This window comes from Abrus precatorius, unplaced genomic scaffold (genome assembly GCF_003935025.1).
Source record: "Abrus precatorius isolate BTA unplaced genomic scaffold, Abrus_2018 Scaffold7, whole genome shotgun sequence".
Lineage (NCBI taxonomy): Eukaryota > Viridiplantae > Streptophyta > Magnoliopsida > Fabales > Fabaceae > Abrus > Abrus precatorius.
The window spans coordinates 12,030,803-12,041,141 of NW_020874417.1; the positions used below are offsets into that span (position 1 = coordinate 12,030,803).

Here is a 10,339-nt window from a genome sequence, read left to right on the forward strand (position 1 = left end):
TCCAAGTTCCTGTTACAAAAGTGGCTACCCTAATCAATGATGATAGCCTTGAGCACTCCAAACTTGCAAAAAATGTGTGATCTAACAAAATCTACAACAACATGGGAATCATCAGTCCGAGTGGCCTTAGCCTCCACCCACTTGGAGACATAATCAACAACCAATAAAATGTAAATAAAACCAAAAGAAACAGGAAATGGATCCATAAAGTCAATGCCCCAAACATCAAATATCTCACAAAACAATAAGGGTTGCTGAGGCATCTCATTCCTACATTGAAATACTACTTGTTTTCTGACATTGTGCACAACTTTTACAAAATGTGTAAGCATCACGAAACAATGTGGGCCAGTAAAAACCAGAATCTAAGACCTTCCTAGCAGTGCGCTGTGGCCCAAAGTGACCCCCACATGGAAGAGTATGATAAAACTGCAAAATAGATGGTATCTCTAGCTCATGCACACAACGCCTAATGACCTGGTCACTACATATGCGCCATAAGTAAGGATCATCCCAAACATAATACTTAGCCTCACTCTTAAGTTTCTCTATTTAGTGCTTTTTAAAATAAGCAGGCAACTCAGAAACAACCAAATAATTTACTAAGTCAGCATACCATGGATCCTTACCTTACAGCTCTAATAGCTACTCATCTGGAAAAGTCTCACGGATCGGGAGAGGCTCTAAAGTTTGTGGGATTCGACTCAGGTGGTCTGCTACCAAGTTCTCGGCTCCACTCTTATCTTTGATCTCAATATCAAATTCTTGCAAAAGCAACATCCATCAGATGAGTCTGGGCTTTGCATCTGGTCTGTTTAATAGGAACTTTAGTGCAGCATGATCAGAAAAGACTGTCACTTTAGTTCCTAACAGATAAGCACGAAATTTATCTACAGCAAAAATGATAGCCAGAAGCTCCTTCTCAGTGGTGGTGTAATTTGCCTATGCAGAGTCTAAGGTTCAGGAAGCATATGCTATGACGTGAGGAATCTTCCTAACCCTCTGTGAAAGAACAGTGCCTACTGCAAGGTTTGATGCATCACACATAAGCTCGAACAGGTACTCCCAGTTAGGCGGCTGAAGCACAGGAGCAAAAACCAGATGCTGCTTCAACTTGTCAAAAGCTCTCCTACAATCATCGTCAAATTGGAAGTCTATTTCTTTTTGTAGCAGCTTGGATAGCGAAAGAGCACTCTTGCTAAAGACTTGGATGAATCTCCTGTAAAAAGCTGCATGTCCAAGAAAAAAACGCACTTCCCGTACACATGTGGGGTAAGGTAAAGAGGCAATAATATCGATCTTAGCTGTATCAACAGCAATGCCCTCACTAGAAATGACATGTCCTAAGACTACACGCTGCCCAACTATAAAATGACATTTTTCAAAATTCAAGACAAGATGAGACTGAATGCATCTATGCAATACCCTATCAAAGTTGTCTAAACATGCATCAATTGATTGACCATATATAGTGAAATCATCCATAAAGAGTTCCATACAGTTCTCAAGAAAATTAAAAAAAATACTCACCATACATCTCTGAAATGTACCTGGGGCGTTGCATAAACCAAAAGGCATCCTCCGATATGCAAAAGTGCCGAATGGACAAGTAGAGGTGGTCTTTTCTTGATCTTCTGGTGCAATATGAATCTGGAAATAGCCAGAAAACCCATCAAGGAAGCAATAGTGTGATTGACCTGCCAACCTCTCAAGCATCTGGTCAATGAAGGGCAAAGGAAAGTGATCATTCTTGGTGGCCTGGTTCAGCTTCCTAAAATCTATGCAAACTCTCCATCTGTTTTGCACTCTTGTAGGCACCAACTCATCCTTGGAATTCTTTATCACTGTAGTGCCAGTTTTCTTAAGAACCACTTCCACTTGCTGTCTGAAATTGGATAAATTATGCCAGCAGCTAGTAACTTGCTGACTTCCTTTTTTACGACATCCAGAATGAGCGGGTTGAGCCTTCTCTGGGGCTGCCTCACTGGTTTGGCTCCTTCTTCTACCTAAATTTTATGCATGCATGTGGAAGGATTAATTCCAGAAATGTCAACAAGTGTCCAGCCTATAGCCTTTACATTATGTTTCAGGATGTTAAGCAACTTCTCTTCCTGTTCTGGTCGCAGATCCTTGGCTATTATGACTGGCAGCTTCTCATTGGGTGCCAAAAATGCATACTTCATATTTTCTGGCAGTGGCTTGAGCTCCACTGTTGGTGGCTCTTGTATGAACGACACTTATCTTATTTGATCTGCTGGTGTAACTTCAGCACCTGCAACATGTGAAAAATCTTGCACAAGAGCATTATCATATCCCACAACAGGATGATCAGCATATAACTCATCAGAAAAAATCTGTTCAGAATCTAAACCATGCAGGCATGTATTAATTTCGGCATAAACAACACATAAATCATGAATGATGGTTAACATCAGGTGCTGCAAGTTCAGCTCAAAGTCTCCATTCAGAACAGGGTATTAGATGGCTAGAGCTTGATGGTTAACATCAGGTGCTGCAAGTTTCTTCAAGGTTCTGTTAGCTGTATTAGTAGTAATATGCTCGAAATCTGAACGCAAAGACTCATACTTAGATTTAGAATGCATAAAAACAGAATGATTAACACTACTATTAGAACCTACACTTCTATCAATTTGAACCTTGATTCAGGTAAGCCTTTTATGTGTTCTACTTAAATGACGAAATGTCCTACCAATCTCAGGATTAAAAGGATGCAGTTCATCAGGGTTGGCTCGTGTCATGCAACATCAGATACATAAGAATGCTAGTCACAAATTCCCAAACACAATATGCTAACCGAGAAAAAAGACCAACGAAATAAAAAATTTAAAATTTAAAAAAAAACTACGGGACCACCACAGAAGTACTAGAAATTAAATTTCCTATTTTTGTGAACTTTTTCACTATTTTTAAAAATCATAAAATACTAAAAAAATTGAAAAAGTGGTCTAAACGATTGAATTTTGGAAATTTGGGAAGTAAGTGGATTAATCTAGACTTCAGCTCAAAGTTTCCATTCAGAACAGGGTATTAGATGACTAGAGCTTGATGGTTAACATCAAGTGCTGCAAGTTCCTTTAAGGTTATGCTAGCCATATTAGTAGTAATATGGTCGAAATCAGAACACAAAGACTCAGACTCTGACTCAGAATGCACAGAAACAAAATGATTAACACTACTAGTAGAACCTACACTGCTATCAATTTGAACCTCGATGAAGGAAAGCCTTTTATGTGTTCTACTTACATGACGAAATGTCCTATCAATCTTACGATTAAAAGGATGCCATTCAAAAGGGTTGGCTCGTGTCACGCAACATCAAACACATAAGAATGCTAGTTACAAATTTCCAAACACAATATGCTAACCGAGAAACATGACCAACGAAATAAAAAATTTAAAATTTTAAAAAAAACTACGGGACCACCACAGAAGTACTAGAAATTAAATTTCCTATTTTTGTGAATTTTTTCACGATTTTTAGTAATCGTAAAATACTAAAAAGATTGAAAAAGTGGTCTAAACGATTGAATTTTGGAAATTTGGGAAGCAAGTGGATTAATCTAGACTTCAGCTCAAAGTCTCCATGCAGAACAGGGTATTAGATGGCTATAGCTTGATGGCTAACATCAAGTGCTGCAAGTTCCTTTAAGGTTATGCTAGCCATATTAGTAGTAATATGCTCGAAATCAGAACACAAAGACTCAGACTCAGACTCAGAATGCACAAAAACGAAATGATTAACACTACTAGTAGAACCTACACTGCTATCAATTTGAACCTCGATGAAGGAAAGCCTTTTATGTGTTCTACTTAAATGACGAAATGTCCTATCAATCTTACGATTAAAAGGATGCCATTCAAAAGGGTTGGCTCGTGTCACGCAACATCAAACACATAAGAATGCTAGTTACAAATTCCCAAACACAATATGCTAACCGAGAAACATGACCAACGAAATAAAAAATTTAAAATTTTAAAAAAAATTATAGGACCACCACAGAAGTACTAGAAATTAAATTTCCTATTTTTGTGAATTTTTTCACAATTTTTAGTAATCGTAAAATACTAAAAAAATTGAAAAAGTGGTCTAAACGATTGAATTTTGGAAATTTGGGAAGCAAGTGGATTAATCTAGACTTCAGCTCAAAGTCTCCATGCAGAACAGGGTATTAGATGGCTATAGCTTGATGGCTAACATCAAGTGCTGCAAGTTCCTTTAAGGTTATGCTAGCCATATTAGTAGTAATATGCTCGAAATCAGAACACAAAGAGTCAGACTCAGACTCAGAATGCACAAAAACAAAATGATTAACACTATTAGTAGAACCTACACTGCTATCAATTTGAACCTCGATGAAGGAAAGCCTTTTATGTGTTCTACTTAAATGACGAAATGTCCTATCAATCTTACGATTAAAAGGATGCCATTCAAAAGGGTTGGCTCGTGTCATGCAACATCAAACATATAAGAATGCTAGTCACAAATTCCCAAACACAATATGCTAACCGAGAAACAAGACCAACGAAATAAAAAATTAAAATTTTAAAAAAAATTATGGGATCGCCATAGAAGCACTATTATTTAAATTTCCTATTTTTGTGAATTTTTTCACTATTTTTAGAAATCGTAAAAAACTAAAAAAATATAAAAAGTGGTCTAAACGATTGAATTTTGGAAATTTGTGAAGGAAGTGGATTAATCCAGACTTTAGCTCAAAGTCTCCATTTAGAACAGGGTATTAGATGGCTAGAGCTTGATGGTTAACATCAGGTGTTGCAAGTTCCTTCAAGGTTCTGTTAGCCGTATTAGTAGTAATATGCTCGAAATCCGAACGCAAAGACTCATACTCAGATTCAAAATGCAAAAAAACAGAATGATTAACACTACTATTAGAACCTACACTTCTACCAATTTGAACCTCGATGCAGGTAAACCTTTTATGTGTTCTGCTTAAATGACAAAATGTCCTATCAATGTTATGATTAAAAGGATGCAGTTCACCAGGGTTGGCTCGTGTCATGCAACATCAAACATATAAGAATGCTAGTCACAGATTCCCAAACACAGTATGCTAACCAAGAAACAAGACCAACGAAACAAAAAATTTAAAATTTTAAAAAAAATTATGGGACCACCACAGAAGTACTAGAAATTAAATTCACTATTTTTGTGAATTTTTCAATATTTTTAAAAATCGTAAAATACTAAAAATATTGAAAAAGTTGTCTAAATGATTGAATTTTGGAAATTTGGAAGCAAGTGGATTAATCCAGACTTCAGCTCAAAGTCTCCATTCAGAACAGGGTATTGGATGGCTATAGCTTGATGGTTAACATCAGGTGCTACAAGTTCCTTCAAGGTTCTGTTAGCGATATTAGTAGTAATATGTGCAAAATCAGAAAGCAAAGACTCAGACTCAGACTCAGAATGCACAAAAACAAAATGATTAACACTACTAGTAGAACCTACACTGCTATCAATTTGGACCTCGATGAAGGAAAGCCTTTTATGTGTTATACTTAAATGACGAAATGTCCTATCAATCTCAGGATTAAAAGGATGCAATTCACCAGGATTGGCTCGTTGCATGCAACATCAAACACCTAAGAATGCTAGTCACAAATTCCCAAACACAATATGCTAACCGACAAACATGACCAACCAAACAAAAATTTTAAATTTTAAAAAAATTATGGGACCACCACAGAAGTACTAGAAATTAAATTTCCTATTTTTGTGAATTTTTTCACTATTTTTAAAAGTCATAAAATACTAAAAGAATTGAAAAGTGGTCTAAACGATTGAATTTTGGAAATTTGGAAAGCAAGTGGATTAATCCAGAATTCAGCTCAGAGTCTCCATTCAGAACAGGGAGTTGGATGGCGAAAGCGTGATGGTTAACATCAGATGTTGCAAGTTCCTTCAAGGTTATGTTAGCCATATTAGTAGTAATATGCTCGAAATCAGAATGCAAAGACTTAGACTCGGACTTAGAATGCAATAAAATAGAATGATGAACACTACTAGCAGAACCTACACTGCTATCAATTGGAACCTCGATGAAGGAAAGCCTTTTATGTGTTCTACTTAAATGACGAAATGTCCTATCAATCTCAGGATTAAAAGGATGCAATTCACCAGGGTTGGTTCATGTCATGCAACATCAAACACATATGAATGCTAGTCACAAATTCCCAAACACAATATGCCAACCAAGAAACATGACCAACGAAAAAAAATTTAAAATTGAAAAAAAATTATGGGACCACCAAAGAAGTACGAGAAATTAAATTTTCTATTTTTGTGAATTTTTTCACTATTTTTAAAAATCGTAAAATACTAAAACAATTGAAAAAGTGGTCTAAACGATTGAATTTTAGAAATTTGGGATGCAAGTCGATTAATCCAGACTTCAGCTCAAAGCCTCCATTCAGAACAGGGTATTGGATGGCTAGAGCTTGATGGTTAACATCAGGTGCTGCAAGTTCCTTCAAGGTTCTGTTAGCCATATTAGTAGTAATATGCTCGAAATCAGAACGCAAAGACTCAGACTCTGATAGTCATATTTTAGTACATCTTTTTCTCCATATTTTTGGTTTAATTGAGTCTTATTAGTGTGTTATTTTGATATGTTAGTTCAGATTTGTGTTAGTAAGTCATTTAGGATTTAAATGTAAATATTTCTTAATTCCTGCCATAATTTCTTGTTTTGACACAATTTCTTGCAAAGACCATATCTAGTGATACACTATTCAGAACTGAACAAAATTTGTGTCCTTGGAAAGATAAGAGAGAGATCTACAACTTCTTTGTTGGGAGAAAAGTCCGGTTCGAGCATCTTCAGGCCCAAAATTGCGTCACAATATTGCGTCCCTGCACTGAAATTTTCAGAATTTGATTGTATTTTTTATATTACTTAGTTAGGTGTTTAGGAACCTTATTAGGGAGGTGGGCCTTAATTAAGCCCAATTTTTTTGTCTTTAAATAGAGGTTATGACTTCATGTACGATACCTCTTCCCTCATTTTTTAGAATTCAAAAAGTCTCTATTCTAAATTCTTTCTTTTCCTCTCTTTTATTTTCGTCTCTCTACATTCCATCTTTTCATTTTTTCTGGTTTTGGCCGAAGCAAGCATGGTCATGACGCAAGGCTAATCCATCAATCGGTTGAAGGTTTCAAGAACTACATTGCATTTGTGTTTCGAATTAGGTTCTATCAAATTCTCTCCCTTCCTCCTGTTTTTCTGATTAGGATAATTACGTATTTTTCATGATATTGAATTTTCATTTGCAACCTAAACAGAGAATGAGAATTTTAGATTCGAAATAAATGAATTCACCTAATTCAATCAATCAATCGTTCTGAATTTCGTTAGAGCATTGGATTTGCGATTGCAGTTTTTGTTTTGATGGAATTCATAATTTGAACTTAGATTTCAGATTGTTAATGTCGAATTGAATTGGTGTTGATTGGAAATTCGTTGGAATTGTATTCTTATAACAATGAGAATTGCATTGTAGTGATTGAGATTTTGAATTGGTTGAAGTTCATATTTCGTTGGAATTATTCTTTGTTCTTTTCTGTTGTTTACAATTTTAATTCAAACAATCCTCTCCCAAGCTAACCTGAAAACTGTATGATGGAACCAGATGCAGAATGTATTTTATGTCCTTGTGAGATGACCTAGGGTTACTCCTTCTATTGCAAAATTGTTGAGAAAATATAGTTTATTTGATACCATTACGACGTGGTTCTCAAAATGGCGCCGTTGCCGGGGACATAAGTCATTTTGTTTTTATTTCATCGTGCATTTTGTTCGGGTATTCCATTCTGCGTATTGTGTTTTTGTTCGTTTGCAAACTCTATTCTTGTGTAATTGATTCTGTGATTCGTTTGCTCATGCATTCTATTTTACAGTTTTGAGAGCATTTTGTAATTTGATGTTTGCTTTCTTCAATAATCATTCTTAAATTCCAGTTTGATCACTAAGTATTTTGTGTTTGTTTTTCAATTTTTTAGTTTTAGTTTTGCAATTGAATTCGTATGTGTATGACGATTGATTCGTGTTTTAGTGTTTAGTTGTGTTCCTTTGATTGTCTATTCCATTATTTCATTGTAATTCAATTTGCAATTAAGTGTGTGAATTGGTTCCATTATGTGTGGCTGCATGCGAAAAACAGAGGACTAGTAGGAATAGAAAAGTTAGTTGCTGCATATTTTGCTATTAGATTTTACTATTCCATTAGTACTGTTTATTGACTATTCATCAGATTTTGAAAAATTGAAAAAAAAAAAAACTAAAGATCGAATTTTGATCTGAATTTTTGTGTCCACATTTCTTTTGGTGTGTATTAGTGTTTAGAGTTGGTGGATTACAAAAATCATTAATAGAAAAAGAGATACATCTTAGTGGCCAAGAAAATTTTTGTGAAACTTTAAAGTGACATAACTTTTGCTAGAAAACTCCAAATTGAGCATATTGCATATGCATTTGGGGTAGAAAAAAATTTCCTATGCCATCAACCCACTCTGTTGGTTGAGGCTGTCCAGAATTTCAAAAATCGCCTGTTTTCTAAAAGTTTTTTTTTTTTTAGCATTTATTGACCTTTTTTTTTATTTTTTTTTATTTTAGGCCTCTAGTTTCCATAGTAAATCAATTCAAAAAAATCTGAAATTTTTTTGTGGTGTTTTCCCATACCAAAAAGAGATTTATCATGGTTCCACTTCATTCGTATCTTGCATTTTGATGGTACTTGCTTTGTAAATTGACTTTGTGCATTCATTGAGTAATTGTTGTTCTTGTTGGTTCTAACCTTGCATGACCAGGGCCAACCCTTGTGTATTGAATGAACCTGATCCTGAAATAGAAAGAACACTTTGTAGGATAAGAGCTAGCAAAAACAGTGGTAGTGTACGTGGTGATTCTGAAACTGTTAATCCTACTGTTAGTGAATCTGAGATTAAAATTGAGGACATGGCTAATAACCCTGAGCTAACTTTGAAGGAATTGGCCACACCTAATGTTGTGTGTCAGTCATGGTGTGTCCAATATCTTAAAGATGAAACAACTTCTTATGAGCTTAAATCTGGACTTATCCATTTGTTGCCAAAGTTTCATGGACTCGCAAGTGAAGATCCTCATAAGCACTTAAAAGAGTTCCATGTGGTGTGTTCCACCATGAGACCTCAGGGAGTGCTTGAAGACCATGTCAAGATGAAGGCGTTTCCTTTCTATCTAGATGGTATTGCAAAAGATTGGCTTTACTTCCTACCTTCAACAATCACTACATGGAATCAAATGAAGAGGTTATTTCTGGAAAAATTCTTCCCTGCCTCCAGAACTGCAGCAATAAGAAAAGAGATTTGTGGTATAAGGCAGCTGAATGGAGAGACTTTGTATGACCACTGGGAGAGATTCAACAAGCTGTGTGCTACCTGTCCTCACCATTAAATAAGTGAGCAATTACTAATTCAATATTTTTATGAGGGACTAACTTTGATGGACAGGAGTATGATAGATGCAGCAAGTGGAGGAGCATTGATGGATAAGACACCACAGGCTGCAAGGCAACTTATTACCAATATGGCAGCCAACACTCAATAATTCAGATTCAGAGGAGCTGCTAAGGGAGTGAATGAGATAGCACTTGGTGCTGGTACTAGTGCTGTTTATGGTGTGAAAAATTAGAGGCTGGAAAACAAAATCAACGAGTTAACTATCATGGTGAGGCATTTGGCAATTGGTCAACAACAAGCAAGTGAGCAACCAACAAGAGTCTGTGGCATATGTACTTCCACTGAGCACCCTACAGATTCATGCCCTACCTTGCAAGAGATAGATGCGAATGCGAATGTTTCTGGAATGTACACCAACCAACAACAGTAATATAGATCTCCAAATCAGCAGCAGTAGAATTATAACCCATACTCCCAGACATATAACGCAGGTTGGAGAGATCATCCAAACTTGAAATGGGGGCAGCAACAGCAACAAAGTCAACAACCTTCATTTCAACCTGCTGTAAGCAAATATTAGCCTCCATTCAGGCAACAGCCACCTCCACCACTCCCTCCTGTACAAAGGAGTCAACCATCATTCGAGGAGATGATGCAACAAATGGCTACAAACAATCTACAGTTTCAACAGAACATGCAAGCAACTATCTAAGATTTGAAGATTCAGGTTGGATAACTAGCCACTCAATTGAGTCAGATTCAATCTCAAGGTTCCAGTAATCTACCTTCTCAAACAGTCATGAATCCAAAGGGAAATGTGAGTGTAATAGTGCAATTACACTGCGAAGTGGAAAAGAGTTA

The 10,339-nt window shown here is 36.1% G+C and overlaps 1 non-coding gene across 1 annotated transcript; it reads right to left on the minus strand.

The window, feature by feature from the left end:
• Window positions 1-9,368: 9,368 nt before the first annotated feature.
• On the minus strand, window positions 9,369-9,475 carry LOC113873955. Its single transcript, XR_003506020.1, has one exon. It is a non-coding gene; the product is annotated as a small nucleolar RNA R71 (small nucleolar RNA).
• Between the last annotated feature and the right edge of the window lie 864 nt (window positions 9,476-10,339).